Source organism: Passer domesticus, chromosome 3 (genome assembly GCF_036417665.1).
Source record: "Passer domesticus isolate bPasDom1 chromosome 3, bPasDom1.hap1, whole genome shotgun sequence".
Taxonomy (NCBI): Eukaryota; Metazoa; Chordata; class Aves; order Passeriformes; family Passeridae; genus Passer; species Passer domesticus.
In genome coordinates this window covers 53,085,144-53,107,309 of record NC_087476.1, presented here as the reverse complement: position 1 = coordinate 53,107,309, position 22,166 = coordinate 53,085,144, and positions in this window count along the sequence as shown.

The window sequence follows — 22,166 nt, the reverse complement described above, 5'->3', positions numbered from 1 at the left end:
AATCATAAGTCACATTATTAAGTTTGCTTTCCTTGCATTAAAATCCAGGAAGCATGTGATGCAACATCTTACAGTCTCTGTGCTACATCTGACTAGCTCATATTGAATACAAGCTCTGTTAAGTTGAAAGGATTTCTGGTTTGTTTCAACTTGAAAGTGATTTAATATGAGGCCCAGAGAGAAAATCTGTCTCAGTAATCAAATTATAACAAGTAAGGATTAAAAGTATTAAGAAGTTTAAGCAATCTTTTAGCTGCCCTGTGTTCTTGAGGTCATTTGAAGCTGGCTGTGGGAATAAGTACAATAAAATAACAAGAAGGAAAAAAACAAAGTATTATAGAAGGGAATCAAAGAGCATCCTTCAGGATTAGATTATCGTACAAGAAAGGGACTGAAACATTTTCCAGGATCCTTAATTCATTTTCCTTTGGGAAACATAATTTTAAAAGGCTATTCTAATAACAATCTTTCTTTTCTTTCTTTCTAAAGTAGAAGGTCTACATCTTAAAAATGCAATGTATTTATAGAAAAAAATTCCAATAAATGCTGATAAATGTCTACTAATTAATGAAATAAACACTATTACCCAAATACACAATTTTGGAGACTTGGCATATGGTATTCCTTTTTTATTATTATAAGCATACATATAAATAAATCAGCATATTCACCCTAAATCAATAGTAACAAATGCCTGAAGATCAAGCAGCTTTAAAGCAACTCATGCAAGTGTCTCAGTGCAAAAGAAAGACAAGCTTTTGCAGGTCATTTTAACAAGCTTTGCATAGAGACATCCAAACCCAACACACTACTGAGGTACTGGTGGCATTCTCAACTTACTGTAAGGAAAAGCTGAGGGAGGGGAAAAGAAGATCAGGGCACTAAGCCCATTCATTTTGTTCATTATGAACAATTAAGGATTTTAATTACATTGTGATGGGGGAATTATGAACATCTGATCATAATAAGTTTTTTTCTAGCAAATGACAGCTGTTTGCATGACTCAGAAAAACCCAAAATTTAACCTAAGTGAGGGAGCACAAGCCAGAATTCATGGTGCAAACAAGATGGTGTCCAGGTTTAAGCCAATTACTGCCAATTACTATTAGATGGTCCTCACCACAGAAGAGCCCTTCCCAAGGAAAACACTGAGTCCGTGCAGTATTTTGCAAACATGCGTGTGCAGAGGACTTTTCTAAAATAAAAACCAGTGGGAGTGGGGGGTGAAACTGGATTGAGCAGATTCATTGGGGCACAGCGGGGCTCAAAGTGCTCTTGGCAGTGAATCAGAGTCTCACTGTCAGGGATAAGGAGAGAAAATAATTTCCAAAGGTGATGAGCTGTACTTTCTTGCTGTCCTCTTTCTCCCTGTAAACTGAGAACATAACTGATTTCCCTTCTGACACATAAATCCCACCAGTCACTTTCTTCACAATGACTTTAATTTCATTACCCATTTATTTTAACTCAGGCTGTTACTGCTTGGGTAGCTTCATTAAGAAAGTCTCCAACGCATGAAGGCTGAGAGAGTTGGGTCCCCAGCTCCCCATGAAGCCATGGCAGAGTGTCTTTCTCCCTGAGTTTGGAACAGAGCCAGACACCATGATGGATGTGGGAAGAAGAGCTTCACAGTGAAATGTGAGTCAGGTGTGGGTGAGGGTGCTGGGCTCCAAGAATTTTATTCATGGCTTACAATTATTATATATACATATTGTGTACACACACACATAGGTACACAATATATTTTTGCCCAAAGATGCTATAATTTTAGTCACATTTTGGACAAGATACTTTTGAAAACAGTGATTATTTTTTTTTTCTTTGGTACCTTTTTTCTTTTATACTCTTTCTTTTCTGGTGGCATCGTAATCCCAAAATCTGAAAATCAGCAATCTTCATCAGACAGGCCTTCAGTAAGTAATTTTTACTGTAATATTCATCCATATATTGCTCTGAATAGGAGAGATAAATGTGATTTTTTACTCTTTCAAAGCTATGGTGTTGACAGTATTTCTTTATTATGCTCAATTATGAAAACATTGTCACTTAATAAAAATCTCATTTGTTTTTTACCTTTTAGTTTCAGTAGCTATGATGTTGGTGTGTTTACAGTGTAAAAAAAATATCTGAGCAGACGCTGTAGTGAATTTTTGAGTAAATACACACAGAAAACCTGATGTGAATATGTTCCTCTAGAGCACTGATAAGAGGCCTCACTTAGGTGGTATGTGACTGCCTGAATCTCACCTCACTTTTTTATTGCTACCAGCCTGGATTCCCTTTAAGGAAGTCCTTGGCTGTGGAAGGGTTTGGGTTCACGACTGCTGAATCAAGGTGTTGTCAGTGAGGGACACTTGATAAATGTCTGATTGCAGATCTTCGTTCAGCAATGACTTCAGAGAAGGTTTTCTTGTGCTAAGAGTTGGCTCTTGAATGCTCATTATGAGGTATGGAAACTCACTTACTGGAGTGGGAATCCTCTGGAAAAAAGCTTTTGATAAGTCTTATAAAGAATGAAAGAATTAAATTTCTTTTTAAACACACTCACATATATTCTATGGATCTTCACTGAGCTGCTTCAGAGGGACAGGGGTTTGGTTTTCTTTAGTTACCCAGTGCAGAGATAGAAGGAGAGAACAAACTCATGCTGGCTCCCTGTTTCCCGATTTCTGGGACTTTAGCTGCAGATGAAAACAGGACAGGACAGTGAAAACATCCAAGAAAGCATATGTACAAGGGCAGAGGGAAGTGCACCCTTCAGAAGAATGATCTACCTCTCAGTCAGAAGTAGTATCTCAGTAGTGACTCAAACCTAGTCAGCAGTAAAACATGGCTATAAACAGTAACAGGGGCCCACACCAAGTGCTGATGAGAAGTGTAAACCCAAAGCATCTCCTGGAAGACAAGAGATCACAGGGGGAACCTGCAGCACTCCAGCTGTTGACCCAAAGCAAGGACACCACCATGATGAAAGCTGCTGGTCACAGCGAGAATAAAACCACTTAGCCCTAAATGCGGGTTCTGGCTTAAGAACTGAATATTGGAATCCTAGCATGCCTTTAAAAACAGCAATATATTACCTCACCATCAGATTTTCTGACTTTCTTTTGTTTCATGGCTAAGAGATAAGTGTTTGTGAGGTCATATCTGTGAAACATTGGAAGCTAGCACAGAACTGAGATTAAAAGAAATATATTCTACTGAAAAGAGGATTTTCAAAAGCTCTACAGTCTACCATCAGAATAAAAAAAATATGCAATGGATGCCTGCTACAGACATGCCATTCCTTTTCTTCTTTAATCCCAGCAATTTTCACATCCTCTGCATCTAATCTGGCCAGAGGGAGGCACAAGCTGTGTACCCAGAGATGGTAATACACCTGTCACCACCTGCAACATGACCATCACCACAGATGTACAAAGTGCTGTGTTTCAAACTGAAGCATTTCTTTCAGAAGAAAAGCCCTCAAAACACACAAAATTAAATTAGTATTTGAAGAAAATCTGGAAGGATGATTAAAATGAGAATCAAAACATTGTAAAGCTAAATGCTTTTTCAGAGCCAGTGGTTGTCATAGTAACCACTTGTACAACTTTTTTTTCTTGGAAACACAGAGTAAACACTTATTAAAAAGGGGCCTCAGTGATACAGTAAATACATTAATTTATTACTATTTGAAGTCAGAGCTGGGTGAAGAAATCCAGGAGACACCATTTCAGAATTTGTTTTCCTTCTCAAACCAAAGGTCCAGTGATGCAAAGTCATTCAAGTGACCAAGGAGACAGAGATGCATGTTTATTTATTGTCTGTTTTGGCCCATCCTGGGGGCCCCAAGGCTGCAGCTAAGCAACCACCCTCCTCTGGGTCAAATACAAAGACACAGATAGTGCACATAAAGCTATCATGTTGTGAAGAGTAAGGCATGATGTACAGCTGGCATAACAAATTTTATTTAAAGAAACACAGTTTCTAATTAGTTTAGTTTTTTCTGTACTAATTAGGTTGTGTTTTTTGCTTGCAGTCAAGCAGTATGAGCTAAAAGTCTACTGGAAAGAATAACACATGATACAGGCTGAGTTCTCTCCAGGCTTTTGCTGTATAGGAGAAACCAGCATCCTGTTAAGCAAGATAACATTAAAATTATACATAAAGTATTTAAAGGTGAAAGGTCTGGGTATGTTAAACTGTGCACTTGAGCTGCTGTGGGCATTTTCTCTTTAAACTTTCAATATTTTGGGTGCTTAGCATCTCTCCAGAAGAAGAAAACAGAGGATGTGCAGTCTCAGAACTATTGAAATTTATTCAATAAAGACACATGCAAATAACAAATTCTTGATTGCATGTGAAAATACAGCCTAATTAAGTTATGTGAAGACTTAATTCTGCTTTTAAAATAAAAAATATTAAAAACCTGCTTTTAAAATCTTCTAAAAGTTTAGGAGTGATACTGGATCTACCAAAGCTTATTGTAAATAGGACAAAGCTGAATGGCTCTTCTCTAGAAGCACCATAGGGCCTGCAAAGAGGGTTTGGACTCTTAACTATATCCCACTTTCTTCTTACTGATTTTTCTTCAATAAAATAAAGATGAACACAGCTTCACATCTAACTCATAGCCAGAGCTACAAATGTAGTAAAGGTAAGAGAAACTCCTACATGTTCAAAGTTTCTTTTAGGGGAATAAGACATGTGCTTCTGTCTTACATCCCCATGACTGCAAAAATAGAGAGATAAATTTGCAGGCGAGGCCAGGAACACCAGTGTTCCCATCACATACTGTTGTTTTTTTTCCCTTTGCTATGCTGTGTGTCAATCTTCTGCCTGTGTGCCTATATGTTCTCTTTAGATGGAAAAAATTCTCTGCACTGGAATGCTGCTCTAAAAAACCAAAACTTGATGGTGACTGCCTCCGCTTCAGCATCTCAATTTCTTCCCCAAAGGCTGTTTTGAAGGTTGCCTTGGCTGTTAGATTTTGGGAATGCAGACTGGTATTCCCTTAGGAACTCAGTCAGGAGGCAACTGAGTATTTTACACCAGGATAAGGTAGAGGAGAGGGAAAGAGAGGGAAAAATTGAGCATTTTGGATGGGCATAAAGTGTCAATGATAACTTCATTTTCTGAGAATCCCAATTTTGGAAAGTGTTTCATTTTCTCAACAGCACCTACTAAACTAAGCCTCTCTGGGAGACAGAGAAAACACATTGGCTACATAGATACTAGTAAATCAACAGAGTGTGAGACTGTGTTCTGTCACTGAGTCCAACTGGCATGGAGCAGCATCCATACTCCTAAATTCTCATCTTTCAAAACATGCTAGCAGCAGCCAAATTGCCTGTGATCTCTGAATGACCTTTGGCCTCTGGAAATCCTTACTGTACTCAGCAATTGTTTGGGATAGTGCTAGCTGGTCCAGGTCAAAATCATACTAGGAACCCTTCTAACAATTTAACAGTTAGATGACCAAGTTATTATGTCCAGGAACATTCCCAACACAGTATTTATTAACAAAGATGTTGCAATATTCATTCTTCCCCCCCAAGAAAGGCACAGATGTAAGTTAGGCGTCAAGCAGGCTGTCAGGATTGGTGTAGTTTTGGGAATGTAGACAATTAAAGTCAATTCAATTTTCAATTTACAAGACAGAAATTTGGATTTTGGCATTCAGACTTCACCTAAGACTTCACATAGGTATATGGTATTATCCTGATGTGATTTCATAGTTCTAATAATACAAGCACTTTCTGAATGACCAAATGAAAGCTTCTAGGTTCTTTTTGCTTAATACAACAGCATGATTTTCCTCTCTTGAAACAAACAGCTGAACAGATGTTTCTCAGCTGCATGAAACATAATACAAAATTTCATCAGGAAAACAGATTTTTTTCTGGTTTTGCACTCTGCATTAATTTTTCTGCACAGTTCTATTTAGGACAAAATTCTAGTTTAAAGTATCTATTTCCCATCTACTGTTGTCTTGTGATGTTATAATCTATAGCTCTTTACACTATTCCTTGTGATGTTATAATCTCTATAAGCTCTTTGCACTATTCCTTTCACTGCTTATTCAGATTTTAAATGTCTGAAAAAATAAACTGTAAAGTTGAGCCCATATCACGATTGGTTGAAAAGGACTCCCAATAAAATTTGCTAGATTTCTGATAAAGACGTAAAGCTGCAGTTGCAATGCCAACTGAGGATGCAGAAGTACAGAGCCTTAGGTTAGGTGTTGAATGTGTTATAAAACCAGAAGTGCCTGATGCAGGAAGATGTTATATTAATTTTTCAGTTTTGGGTTGAACAGCACAGGTAGACCTCCCACATACTGTGAGGGAAGGAAAAAATATGTAATACATTCCTTTGGGTCACTACAGCAGAGAAAACTGGTTCCTTCTCACCACAGATCTTCTTCAGGACATGTCTGGTTGCTTTGTAATTGGACACAGAAACCTTCCAGCTCAGTTGGAATGGTGGACTTATTGGTTCTGTGAAGTCAGTTGTGATGCTTACTATGGTAAGAGACTGTAAAAGCAGTAGGGTGCAAAATGCTTATGTTCCTCCATTTCCAAGGCTTTTGCCTGCTCTAAAATGTGAGCTATACATAGTAATAAAAGAACCATGGGGTGTTAAAGTAACCAAAATTACCAATCAAGTTCTTTTTGCACAGAACCAGGGACCAAAATACACTTTGAAGCAAAACAAAGCCAAAGCATCTCCATCAACATACTAAGAAGTGACAGGGAAGACAAGAAGGAATTGAGTCATCTGGATAGAGGGAATCAGTGAAAGAAAGGTAAAAATTTAGATTATCAGTCTCTCCTCTCAATAAAAGTGGAAGCTTATGAAATTTGTTCCTCACATTCTTCCAGTGCTGCAAACATCCACCGATTGTGTGCTTTCTTAGTTCAAAGGATTAACCTGATTCCTTCAGTACTCAATGCACAAAAATAAAAAATAAGTAGCATCCCTTCATCACTTAGAGAAGTCAGCATCTGTACACTTCCTTGTGCAGCTGAAGTAAAATCAATTTGGCAAGAACCATGGGATAAATGGGGATAAACTTCAAATTAAAGCAAGTCAGGATATTTTTGTTTTACAATTTTTATTTGAACACATTGAAACATGCTACTTTACTTAAATCTAAGTTTTCAGCAGAAGCATCATAATTTGAACTCTTTTCCAGTGAAAGAAAGATTCTCACCTGTTGAACAATATTCCAAGTATAGATAAAGAAAGCAGGAACACACCTAACTTCAGAGAAGCAAAGAAAAGAAACATGTAAACCTAAGTTTCTACATCTGAGTGCCCTAAGTTCAGGTCTAGTCTACACTGTCAGTTATGTTACTGTCCATGAACCATTTTAAAAATTCCCGGATTTTCCTTGGGGTATAAGCATTTTTGATGAAAATACTTTTCACAAGATGAAAAAGCCTTTGTCCTACTCAGCTCCACTTCTGATTTGCACCCACTGTGCTGAATATTGCTACAACTGTCTGGAAAGCAACTCTTGATCACACAGAGGCAAATCATAGCTATGGCCTAGAGCTGATCAGTGGAGGAGAGAGAGGGAGCAATCAGAAATATTTGGTTACGACTCTTTGATTCTCTGCCAGCACTGGCCACAGAGACAGAATGTGTTAGAGCAGCTCTCAGGCTGGTCCAACTTACACAAGATGACAATGGTCTCAAGGCAGCCAGATGGAATTTTTCTGGAGCATAGTAGCACTCAGGTCCCATGCCCTCCAACCTCTGGCTTTTTTGTTTTATAGGCTGAGACTGGTAAGATTCAGGACCATGCCAATCTAATGTCTACTAAACACTCTCTTCTGCTGGGAAATTTTCATTTGGCCAGATATAACTGAATTCCTGAGGCACAGAGAGGCCAGCATATGGAACTGAATCTGTCCCAGGGTATTTTTGGTCTATCATCTTGTTAACTCATCAGTTAAGAAAATCTTCTCAGCTTAAAAGAGCCCTGCTGTGGTGTCACATTGTGGTGATCCCACAACTTTATAGTACACTTTGCACTGGAACTCAATGTCACTGGCACATCTCAAAGTGAGAGGTCACAGTAAGGAGCACATCAGCCAAGAAATGTGACAAGATACAGATTTCTTGGTACTAATGGAGCCAAAATTCACATAAAAAAAAGGGCTGATTCTGAAGACTAAAAGATAACAGCACTGCTGGTGATAACCACCATCTCTTACACAACTGCTGCCATGGTTACAGATGAAAACGTAGCAGAAGGAAACAGGGAGTTAAATCAAGATTTTATAAATAAATGTGCATGTGTGGGCATGATCACAAAAATACACAGCAAAAGTCTTTTACCCAAAAAATATCCCCTCAAAACACTTGTTAAAATAAAACCTTTTCACAAAACAAACAAACAAACAAACAAAAAAACCCCACAAAAACAAAACAGCACTTCTATTTCTAGTCAGTATAAATGGTAGTTCAGATAAGAAGGAAGCGGGGACTATAAACTAACTAAAATCAGCACAAAGTTGCCAGAACTCCTTTTCTTGTAAAAAGAAATACCTTTGATTACTAAATTTATAGTTTATGTTCTCAGTAATGTTGAATTTTAAAGGTTACATTTCTTTATCATGAGCTTATCTGCAGTTCTTATCACTGGTATCTGCTCCTTAAATTGCTAGGAGAGAATTTACTTCCATACAACTGAGTCATAGATGTAAAAGAAAACAAGCCATCAGTTTTTGGTGTCAAAATTAGGACTTTACTGGCCAGTTTTTCAGTATATCAAGTACTGCATAAGTCTTTACATGTTGAAAGCACAGGGATCAAAGGTTCCAATGACGCATATGAGGATTCAACTTTTCTGCAAATCAGAACTTATGCTCTTCTGTCTGGCATGGACAAAATGAGTCATGCATGTGCAGTAACTATATGCAAAAGACTGGGGATAAATGAAAACTTCACTACCCTTTGTAGCAGATGCAAAGAAAGAATCCAGTTCTTTATTGCAGCTTACACCTCAATAATGTAAATGTGCTCGTGATTTTGGCAGCCCTTTCTACCTTCTGCTGAGATTGGGACTTTTAGGCAATCACTATCAAGCCTGATTAATTTCCAGAGCTGCTCCACTCAGTGTACTGAACTGACAGTGAACTTCTGGAAACAGGAGTACAGACAGATGCAAGTTAAGTGAATGGAGTAACTGGGAGAAGTAGAAGGCTGCTCTAGTCTGTGAGAAAGGGCCTCTAGACATGAATGAGAAGATGCATTCAGCATCTTCTCACTTTGCATTCAGCAGATGTCCTTGAAATTTCATGGCACACTGTAGGAACAGAATCTACTGAAGTGCTAGACCTGCATGGAGAATATTCACATCACCCAGCCCTGGGCAGCTAACCCAGTCAGCAGCTCCTTTCTAGGCAGCTAAAGAAATTATGCCCAGAGGTTTATTCAAAAACAAGACAGGGCCTTAAGAGATCACCTAACTTGCTTCTTATCCTAAAGCAAGATCAGCCATTACGTGTGCAGTTGTACCACCAAAACCTGTCATTGAAGGTGAAACCTTCACAACCTCCTAAGGCAACCAAACAGTTAATAGTTTTTAGTGTCAAAACATTTTCCTGTCTTTGCCATCAATCCAACTAAAGTCTCCCTTTTAATCATCATTTGGGTCCTACCCACAGTGGTCATAAGTAGAGGACTCTTTCGGAGTGTGATTGAGAAGAAGAGTGAGAACAGAGAGTTTGGAGAGATGTGCTCTGGTGTGAGGCCAGCTCAGGTCAGTGCCTAGCCATAAAGACAGACCTCATCAGTCCTTCCCCACTGGAGCTATTCTATCCTATTCTAGTCTAGTGTAGACTAGTCTAATTATTTTTTAACCATTGTATTTCTCTTTGGGATAAAACTGGTTCCTTGTCATGGCAAGAATGAGAAAAAAATCCCTATGGTTTTCAGCTCTGAAATGTATAAAACTCATGGCCAGCTGAAAAGTAAAGAACAAAGGGAAGTGGAAAAGGAAAGAAAAGCCAGTGGAACACGATGTTTTAATTAATAATAGAATGCTGAAATTGGAAATCATGAGAAAAGTCAATATCCTTTACCTCATAATAAAAAGGGTCTTAAAACCTTTGAATATTATTAAACTAACAATTTCAATTTCTTGAAAATTCTATTCCCCACTAGGCTGGAGAGGTGAAAGCTCATGGAGACTCTTTCAATAGCAGGCTGGCAGATGTGACAAAGAGCATGACTTTCTTTTTAATTCTTGACTTACGTATTTAGCTGATTTTTCTTTATTTGAAATCATGGGAAACGAGATGCTTATAGCCTTAGGGAGAATTTGCTCACACCCTTCAGCAAGAGCACTTTCTAATTTAACTGAAATATATTAAGTGTGGCCAAAATTATCTCAATACATATGGCAAAAAATTAAAATATTTAATAAATGGTGGCATGCTGGGACCACTACCTCATGGGGCTTTGGGAAAACCTTGGTGGTCTTCTCACTTTTGCAGAGGAGATTCAGGGCCAAATCCTTGGAGACGCTGCACTCTATTTAACACAAAGCCCAGGAAAGGAACAAAAGGCAGTACCATCTAATTGTGGTAGAAATTTAAAATCCAAGTCTCTGAAGGCCTTTTATGCCAAATCAATAAAATGTTACTATACCTTTAATCCCATTGTAAAAAAAAAATTTAAAGAGACTTTAGATTCCCAAAACACTTGTACTAACCATAATTTTCCTAATATTCATACTCACCCTCATCACCCATTCCCCACACACTAAAAGGGTTAACGATGTATTTATTTTGATGATGTTTTCTCAGGCCAGATTTTCCTTCATTTAATTTTTCTTGTGGGAAAAAAAATGAGATCACTGTCACTAGACACAGCTTTTGGTAAGTTTAAGACTTGCTCTGATCTCATTCTTTTACACAGTGGCTGTCGTGTGATGTCTAGACTCTTAAGTGATGCTTAGACTTTTAAGCAGTTCAAATACTGCTAAACTTCATGAGGGCTTTCCACATCTGTTAGAAGAGAGACAAACACCTTTATATTTGTATTCCAAAAGTCCCTTTTTCTGCTCATAAAGTTAATTTTTAAGAGATCACCTTTTCCTTTGGTTACCATTAGGAAACAAAAAGCATCATTTCATAGGGCAAAGGAAAAAAATATGCACTCAATTAAGAGTCGATGAATACACTGCTAAAAATAAGTTCTATTTGTTTTCAGTTGGGGACAACGTTGTGGTGCAGAAATATTTTTTCAAGTTTTCTCTTCTCACCAGGGAACTGATTTATTGACAATCAATTAGTGTTTTCAGAAAAATCTCTCATGTTTACAGCAATATTTCTGCCTCACTTATTTTTTAACTGTTTAGTTTTATGTTCTCATAGACTTGTGAAAATTAGTTATTGAAAAAGACATTTCTTCATCTTTTCCTTCTTGAAGGTCAGTGCCAGAGTCCTGCTTATTTTATGGTTTGAGAGCTTTGTTCAGGCTCTTTTTATATATCCCAAAGGATGGATATTCTACCACTTTTCTTGGAAAACTTTCTACAGTTTAATAGACTTCATTATTAGCAAAAAAATCCCATAAATCAGCCTAATTTTCCTATGCCACATTTAAAAGTGTTATTCTTGTTAGTTACAGTGTCCTGGCTCACCCTGCACAATCCCACATCCTTCCTTTCTTTTTAACATCTTTCAAAATTCTTGGCTTAGTTTTCTCCCCTAATAATTGGTGTTACTTGTTCCTTAGGATCGAACTCTTTCCTTGTCAGGAGACACACAGATAATGCTGGGGACATGCTGTCTACAGGCATTTGAAAATGTTTTCCAGAAGTTTTTGGTCATTTTAAAAGCGACATAACATCACCTAATGATATACTGTGGTGACTGGGTACAGACAGACCCAGGTTTTCAGAATCCTTGCCTGGTAAAATGTGCTTTAGTAGCATTTACTTCTGCTAAGGTGCCTGTGTTTGTTTAACCAGACTACAAAAACTGACAAAAAGCTGAGAGGCAACACTTTTCCCTTCTCTTCCCCTCAGGATCTTCCTCTGTCAAATCACAAAGCACAGAACTGAGCACCCTGAAGAAGACAGTGAAGCACAATTTTATTTCGTAGAATCATAGAATGGTTTGCGTTAGAAGAGATTTTAAACATCATCTAGTTCCAACCTCAATGTTATGGGCAGGGACACCTGTCACTAGACCAGGCTGCTCAAAGCCCCATCCAAGTTGCCCTTGAGCACTTCTAGAGATGGGGCATCCCCAGCTTCTCTGGGAAACCAGTTACAATACCTCACACTCTCACAGTAAACAATTTCTTCCTAATATCTAACATAAGCCAACAGTTTTTCAGTTCAAAGCCATTATTCCTTGTCCTATCACTACATGCCCTTGCATAAAGCCTCTCTCTGGCTCTCCTGTATCTCTCTTTAAGTGTTACTGTTCAGTACTTCTGGTACTGAACAAACTTTTAGGTGTTTCATGTTTCTGGTCATGATGAGTGTTTGCAAGGTTTGAACAGAAGCTGTCTAAAACCCTTGGCACCGCTGCCACTGAGCAGCTAGAGAGGTGCTTATGGAACATAAGGCAGGACTATAAACACACTGTTTTTCCTCTCATCAGTAAAGCTGCTTTGGTGAGCAGAAAGGTGGATTAAACTATTCTCTCCCCCTAGAGCTGGATATTGCAAGATACACATAAGATCAGAGAAAAAACAACTTGTGTGGCATCACTACACTCCTGTGTACCTCCAAAGCCCAGCACAATCCAACTACTGATAGCTTAGCTTTGTCCAGTTCCAGTAGAAAAGGCAACTTAGCAAAAACAAAGGTAGTTAAATTATTGTGTGAAATGTATCCATTTGAAAGAGTAAACATCAAAGTTGTCAGATACCGCCTGAAAGGCAGTTTAGAGCAAGGAGTTGGAAAGCTCCTACAAAATTTTGCTTGTTGGAGGAATAGGAATTGTGTCTGGTGGCGAGATAGAGGAGCAAGGGGTACAGGAAGCAGGGTCTGCAGCAGGAGTTTAACAACCAATCACATTCACTATCTAATGAGAACAAATACATTTGAAAATATCACTAACACACTGACAAATAAACTTTTTATAGGAAGCAAGGGGTGGCTAGGATGAAATCACAAGTTTATTTGGTATAAATAGTTTCTAAGATAACCAAATTTTTATATGGATTTGCTATTTCACAAATTTTAAAAGGTTTAGTCATTTTTTCTGAGAAAGCACTAACTTTGTCCAGGTTTTCCTCAGATCAAAATTACCTTTATTTTCTGTCTTCTTGAGCATGAAAACCTCAAAGACGATGATACCAACTTTTTTGTCTTGCAAATGCTGTTTGAGTAAGTGAGATAAATCTACTGTATAGAAGATAATTTGGGGGGAAATCTTGGGATCAGACTTCATAGAACTTTATTACATATTCATATAACTGGGACTCTATCCAACACTTATCATGGTGTTTTTCCTATAAATCTCAAAATCATCATGTGAAGATGATGACTGTAGAGATACAGCATTTTCATGGAAAAACTGAGCAAGAAGGTTCTATAATAACCTGGAAACAATTCTTCAATGTGCTTTTCTTTCCAATAACACCACTTATCTACACTGTGACAAAGATTCCAGATTATGATTTGGTTAAAAGTCTGGCTTCCTGTATAGTTTTAAAACAAGGAGTTCTCTGGGATTTTAAAACAGAAGTATAAACTGGAGGTAATAAAATACATATCTTTTATTACCTCCAGTTTGTACTGGAGGTAATAAAAGACAAATTTCACTTGTCTCACCAAGTTCTTGGTTACACGCTTTTTTGCCAGGATAGCAAACATTCATAGTTTATGAATTTATCCAAGTGTAGCTGTAGAGTTTGCAATGAATTTCTGCTGAGAATATTTAATACTCAGGAAGTTTAAGTGTTTAGGTTCAGATCTTCCATGATACACGGGTGTCTGCATTCCTACTTACACATTTAACTTACATTTTGGCTTCTTTTACGTTCTTCAGCTACTTAACTGCCACTTAATCCAGGGAGGATCTGAATTTCTGCTGGTCTGTATATATGCTGATGAGCCACATCTGGTGAGCTGCTTGAAGCCCCTGCCATGCTCCAAGTAGAACACAAACTTGATCCCAAAATGCCTGGTCCCAGCTGAGAGACTTAACTGTTTGGGTAGTGGCCACTGAGGAGCAGATCCTTCTTATTCTCTCCTGAAAAATTTGTTCCATTTGTAGAAACAAATTTCTGGGCAGAGGGATTGACTTCTGGTTCCACACCACTAATACGCAAAGACAGTTTCCCTCATTTTTTGCACACAGTAAAATTCTCTTTGTACAGCTACACAAGAGGCTAAAAAATCCCTGGAGCAAGATTTTCACCTCTGTCCTCTCTGTCCTTCTTCTAGACATAGGACACACCCTGCTTGTTTCCCAAGATCAGTTTCTCGGGTTCCCAGCTGTGTCACAACAATTATAAAGCCTGAAAAACACACCTGGGACTGAAGCTTCTACAACATGCAGTCCACTGAAGGGATTTCACTAAGTACTGCTTTACCTAGGTACTTTAGAGACTTGTCATAAACTCCTAAACCCATTAAATTCAAACACAAAACCCTTTCAATGTCTTTGAAAGCCTCGGTATCTGTGAGATAAGCACCAAACCACTTAAATATCTAGTTTTAAAAGCAGTCTCTGAAAATAGATGCAAGAAAGGTCAGCGGAGAGACCTGTCAGGGCTCATCATGCAGATCACAACACTGTCTGGCATTTGCCATCAGACACGTGGCTGTAAATTCAGTTGGTAAAAGGAGTGGTAGTGACAGCACCTCTCACTGTTTTCTGCTTTTAGCAGAACCCTCCTGTCAAATTCCTTATTGTCAAGGGCAAACTGTGATCCTACTGAATTTACTGGCTGCACTCTCACAGCTCCAGAGCAGTGGATGAGAACTGTGCCAGCTCAGGGTCAGTAGCACTGAATAAGCAAGCACACTGCCACGGACATGCTTTCATCTCCCTCTAAATCCAAGTCGTAAAAGCAATAGGCATAGGTTTTAAACACTTTTTTTTTTGTTTTTTCTCACAGCCATAAGTAATCTACAGATCACTTAAACTGCCTGGAAACACCAATAAGGGACCCTTGCTCCTGTGAGACTAAGAGGCAGACTTCTCCAATATCCCAAAGGGATATTTCTGGTAATGTTTGAGCAAGCTTCTTTACATGACCACAAATGAGTAAAACAGGTACATTACTGGCTGCCTCTTGCTCCCTCATTTTTTATGGAAAATTAGACCAGATTTTGTGTCTGAACATATTTTTCTAGGATTTATTTTTGTTTATCCATTGAAGTTAAAAGAAAAAAAGAGTCAAATATCAGGTTTTTGCTGGAGTCATGTGATGACATGCCAAGTCCACTTCAATTCAGTAAGGCACAGTTGAGACCTATTCTTCTCTTGAAATATATGGCATTTAAATAAATGATTAGCCAGAATTCTCAAGACAAATAATTATTTTCTTCCCAAAACTAAAAGTATCTTCATAAATGCACACTTATAGCATTGCACTGTGAATGTTAATTTGGATATCCGAAGAGATTTCAGTAATGCCATTACACAAAAGTTCATTATATACCTTTCATTCCTCTATTATTGCCATTCCATCTAATTTTACCCTGTTGAGTTCTTCAGAATTTGTAAGTCACGAATGTTCAGTTCCTTCTCTAATATTAACAAAAGATTTTTCTTTTTAAAAATATCTCTTTAGATGAGGGTACTACTGGACTTTTTTACCCTCCTAGAAGTAAGTTCTAACCACTTGCATACAATTCTACCAGCTCAAGAGGTTCACATACAGTAATAACACATAATTTCAACTTTCAGCAGAGGATGTCCTATTATTAAACATTGAAAACAAAATAATATTTTGGATGAGAAGACAAAAATTAAATTACTTCATTGTACTTTAGGAGTCAAACTTTTAGAAATATAAGCATAAGAGTAGCACAGAAATAATTTAGAATAAAACATTAATTAATATTTGATATCTCATTATTAGTTAGGCAAATCATCTCTGTCTTTTTTTCCTGCATTTCAGGCTTATCTTTTTCTACAGGAAAGATAACTCAGTTTCAGTCCTGCTCCTATACAAACTTTAAACCAAAGCAGAAGGGTGGAGACTTGATTTTAGAGATTGCAAAGAAACAGAATTTCCTACTAATTTTTTCCAAGCAATATGTAATTCTTTCCTTGGTTTCACCATGACTACAACCTTTATAAACATACCATAAGATTTACTAAAGTCATACAAGGGCTTGGTTTCTAAGCTTGATTCCCATCAGTCATATTCTGCTTGATGGCAGCAGTGAGACTTTTTGTCTCTGGAGTGCTACTCAGCAATTTTTGGTAGAAAAATCCATTCCATCATTATGGGACGTATGGTTCTATGTACAGAGAACCTCATGAGAATCTTGTGTGGTCTGATCATCATCTTTCATGGCACCACACAAATTAGTTCAGTAAATGTTTGAATTCACTGTTTTTGATACAAAATGTGTCAGGAGTTATCAATAAAAGAAACTTTGTTTTCCATGAGCTATAATGCTGTGCTGTGGGTTTAGCTAATTTGCACAGAGTATACATACTTGCCCCATGTTTCTCCATAGCAGGAGAACTGGATATGATAGAAAGTCATAAACCTCCATACTAAAAAGGACTCAAATCCTTGCAAAAAGCCCTACCTGTCCTTACATGCAAACTATCAATAAGGCTGAGACTTTTCAGCTACTACGCAGTGATGTCCATTGCAATACTCAAACTGTCTCTTCCAAAGATACCTCATGTGCCAATAGAAACAATATAAAATTATCACAGGACTTCACTATGGTTAATTCATTTGTGCTTCTGCCACTGTGGGTTCACAAGTTTCAGCAGCAGTGCTAACTGAAGCAGTTTTCTCCAATTTCTTTCCTAGCCTTACAAGTCCTTCTGATCCTTGCACTGCATTTATTACAGAAAATCAGATATCTGGTCAGATTCAAAATAAACTAAAAAGCAGAAACTTCCCAAATAGACATGGACCCTATGGTTTAACAAAGCTAACTCATTGTCCACGTGTACCTCTCCATGTCAGTGCATTATCACACCAGGACAGACTACCAGGCTTACTCATTTGTGGATGGCAGGAGGCGTTCTGGACTCAGATATAATCAAGCTAGAAAGAAACCATAAGAAGCCATACTATTTTTTTTCTTCATGCTTACATTCTGAAGAATAATAATTCAATTCAAGTGGCCAGGTGATTTGCAATTTTCAGGGGAAGACCAGAGAAATCTTGACATCATGTGATGCACAGTGCAGCTTTTCAAAAGCACAAATCGAATGGTTATTTGTTGATTTTTTTTCCCCTGGAAGTTCCCAGGTAGAATTTCCCACATTTTATTCTTCAACCAAAAAACAACTCATCAGCAAATCTTCACTGCACAGAAAATTTAATCCTACTTAGAAGAGTTTATTTTCTGTTCAAAGAAAAATATTATCATTTTGCTCATGTACAAAAGGAAGCTCATCTATGATTCAATGGGTAAAATGTGTGGAGGAAACAGCAGCCTAAATACTCTCTTGCTGATGAAATTACATCATCAGGACTCAATGATTACGTGGTCTCCTTGAATAGGTGTGCACCCAGCCACTCTGACTCTTGACATTTCCTCAAATTGACCCGAAAGGCTCACATTGTTATGTCTGTGCTAATCTGCATGATCCACCCTAGCACGCTGACTTTGCAAGGACAGCTGTATTTCTGCAATCAGTTGAAATGTTTCTTTTGAAAGTGTGGTCATTCAATACATTTTTTTAAATGAGGTATTACTATAAGGGCTACACTGTGTAGTCCTTTAAAGGATAAACTTACTCCAGATGAAAAGGATCATCTAGTTTAAAAGGACCATCTAGTTTAAAATGGTTAAGGTTGATTTTTTTTTCCTGATTTACTTTCAGCTAAATAAAACTGGAGGTAAGCTGCATAACCTTTCAAAAACAGGGAAAAATCCTGCAGTCTGCGCAGTCTGATTGGAAGCATTACATTTACCCAATAAATATTTGTGAGCTCTACCCACAAATTCCAGAAAGATAGACTGAAAGTCATAACTGAAATTTTGGAGATCTCTCAGGCAGTCAGGCCCCTACAAATCATGTTGTTGACTCACACATATCTGTCAGACCCACTGAAGCCTGTACTATGTGAAGAAAATATCAAAGGAAAGGATTTCATATAAGAATTCCGCACAAAACACCAAAGTAATGCCATCATAGCAGTATTATCATATGCTCGCTTTTGTCATGAAGCAGAAGTGGCAATTTCAATTAAATTACAGAAAATGTTCAAAATAACACTCTTATCTGAATTGGTATTTTTCTTAAAAAATCAAGAATCTCTTCAAATTTTGTACAAAAATGGAAGTGAGGTTGCCCCTCAGCAACTGCTCCCTTCCTCACACTCATTTCTCCCTCCTCTGAACTTCTGTAAAAACTATGCCATTAATTCACAGCAGCTTTCTCTTTTTCTGTTTTTCTGATGCTAAACTCCCTTAAGAAAGACTCAGGACTGTGCTAGTTTCTTTTGCTTGTATTAATATACTTCTTCTGGGACCAAAACATAATTCTCATCCTTTGTTACTTTTTCCCATACCATCAACTCCTGAAACATATTTTGAAACTTTTACTATTTTCTTGATTGTTCTTCCACTACAGAATAGATAAATATTTCTGCACAAAGAGGATCTATAGATCGTAAATAAAGCAGGGTGTGGGTGACCCAATGATTTTCTTAGACTTGTTTGGCAGAAAGTTTTCATAGTATTTGAAAGCTAGTGTATAACCAAAAGATTTCCCTTCTTGATGAAAAAAAAAATCAAAAAAGTATGCTCAGTGCATTGTAAAGATATGTTCTTTCTTGACCTTGTTCAGGAAAACAGCATTTGATTCAATTATTTTGTAAGCTTGTCAGAGGTGAGTAGGTTAAAAGAATTTTTCTATCTGCATTTATATGACCACAGTTCCTGTTTCAGATGTTTAAATCATTCTAAAAGGACAAAAACAATTATCTGAATTATAAAAAAACCCAGCATCATAATGATAGCTGCTTCCTACTATGTTATAATCCATTGTTTCTGTGCCCACTGAGAAGTAATGCCAATGTAACATCTTTAGAAAATATCAATATTTTCTGCTCGCTTCCAGCAATATTTTTAGTGCAGATGCTCATAATATATCTAATGTGTTTAGTAGCCATGAAAAGCTCCAAATGAGTGTAAAGCTTTGCAGCTTCAACATATCACAAATTTAGATGTCTCCGGGAATGATGAGCTGCCTAACTTTTACTAAATTTAACATTAGCACCCCATTAAAGTAAACACAGACATACAAGCTCAAACTCAAAAACAAAACATGATTTTCAGGAGATTGACAGCTAAACTAGTCTCTTCTGACTTCCTATCTGTCTCAATATCTAGCTCTGATTAAAAGCTTTCAACAATTCTAGCAGAGCCCAACAATTCAGATTCTTTAAAAAAGCAAGATCCAGAACTCCAGTAATATGAACATGCAGCTACCAATCCCTTGCATAGCATAGAATCACAGATGGTTTGGGTTGAAAGAGACACTGAAGATCATCTGTCGGGCTGTAGGCAGAGACACCTTCCACCAGTTTGCTCACAGCCCCATCCAACCTGGCCTTGGACACCTCCACAAAAGGGGCATTTACAGCTTCTCTGGGAAGTGTTCCAGGGCCTCACTACCCTCACAGTAAAGAATTTCTTCCTTATATCCAATCTATACTTACTCTCTTTTCCATTTGAAGCCATTCCCCCTTGTCCTGTTACTCTATGCTCTCTTTAAAAGCCTCATTCCATCTCCTTGAGGGCTTCCTTCAGGTACTGGAAGGCCACAACAAAGCCATCTCTTCTCCAGGCTGAACAAACCAAATTCTCTCAGATTTTTCCTCTTAGGAGAGGTGCTCCATCCCTCTAATAATTTTGGTGGCCTCCTCTGGACTCACCCCAACAGGTCCATGTCTCTCCTGTGCTGGATGCAGTGTTCCAGGTGGGGTCTCAGCAGCGCAGAGCAGAATCCCCTCCCTGGCCCTGCTGCCCACGCTGCTTTGGATGCAGTCCAGGACACTTTTGGCTTTCTGGGCTGGGAGTGCCCATGGCTGGGTCATGTCCACCTCCTGATCCACCATCACCCCCAAGTCCTTCTCAGCAGGACATGCCTCAGTCTGCATTGATACCAATATCTTAGAAGAAAGAAAAAGGGAGAGAGAGAGAAAAAAAAAACGCACTAAGATTTACTGAATATTTTTGCTTTTTAAGTTTTATTTCATTAAAACACTATTGCAAAATTTTTCTTTTGCTATTATCTCATTCCTCTGTCTTTATAGAGAAAAAAAGTTGAAAGAAAAAAAATGAAAGGACTATAACAAGAAGTTTTACCGCAATCCAAATGAACTGTTAGTTAAAATTTGAGAAACTCGGGATGAACAAACATATCAGTTCACCTGAGATGAAATGGGAATTAATAAAAATTCAAGCCAATGAAAAAAATCTTTCTTTTGCTTTGAAATAATCTAACCTAATAAAAGTCATGTGTGGAAGTATAAGACTGCATAATTTTATTAAAGAGAGATTTAAACTCAACAAAATAAAACAGAAAAACATTTTTGAAAGGGCAGAATTCATGAAAGTTTTTAAACTGGCTTAATGCTACAAGCTATGGTGTGAATGTGAGATCAATCAAAATAGCAGAAATGTAAATTGCATCACATTTATAGTAAGATGAAGAAATTCATGACATAGTTTGTTCCATTATAATTAATGTTTTGCTATGTCTAGACCAGCCTTCCGCCATTTCTTTTCTGTACATCATGAATATTTTACTTAAACAACTGCAGTCTAGACCCATCTTTAAAATGCCATGTTTTGGAAAATTCCACTTAATGTAACCAAAAGCTGACTTGTGCACTTCGCTGTTTTAGGAGCTAAGACTTAAAAGGACTGGCCTTTTAACCCAGTCTCTCAATACGTGTAGGACAAGCTCCTCATATGTCTTCTCACAACAGACAATGTTCTTAGACTTTGTAATATCTAGAAAGTGGGAAAAAAAAGGAAAAAAAAACTAAACTCTGTAACATAAACATTATAAACATTCAGAGAACTGGGTTTTAATATGAAATATTGAACAGCAAGATTCTCCACATTAACTTAAAATTTAACATATGGTTGAAACTTGGAACATTCAGTATAGCAATCTGGTAAAAAAGGGTCTGATAGGAAACAAAGAAATACTGCTTTAGTCGGTTCATGTTTACAGAATCATAAGATTTCTCTAGATATTCTAGATATACAATGAAACAGGACATGGACAGCATTTAACTATATTTAATAGAGGCAACTTAAAATAAAATTTACCTCTGTGCATCTGAACACATGACAATTTCCAGCACCTCTTATTGAAACCAGTAAGTTTTTCCTTTCTTGGCTTCACAACAGCAGCTGTGCTCCCCATAGTTAGTGCAATTAAGTCATATTCCACAGAGGAATGATGAGAAATCCTCTCTTCTAGACCATATCTTGCTTTGATTATGATTCCATTCAAAATAACATATCTAAGTAACATATGCTGGCAAAATAAAGATATTTTACTCACTACCAATGACTGTAAAATCTTCTGGCACTCAAAACATTCACTTGTATCAGGAGATGAAAAGTTGGAAGTATGGGAGTCAGGGTAAAGTCAGTCATCCTTTCCACAGAGTTTCTAATGATTCTGACTTGGACAGATGCCAGATTTCCTTAATAATATCAAATAATAATGTGGAGCAGCACTTTACTCCTTGCACAGGGCCAGTCATCACAGATCAAAATTTAGAAAATCTAAGTAAACCAGATCAAGACTTTTCTGGATCAAAAGTAGATAAAATCTCTACTGCTTCACCTGAAAAAAGTGAGGAAGGAAAGGGGACCTATGGAGAATGTCCAGCCAAATATTTCTGGGGTAGGGAGGGAAGTTTTGAAATTGTTCTACCATATTCTGGATGTCAATAGCCTCAAAACATCATTCAGCAGATTAGAATAACTACAACAGCAGCTCATACCTTACCCTATGTTAGGACCT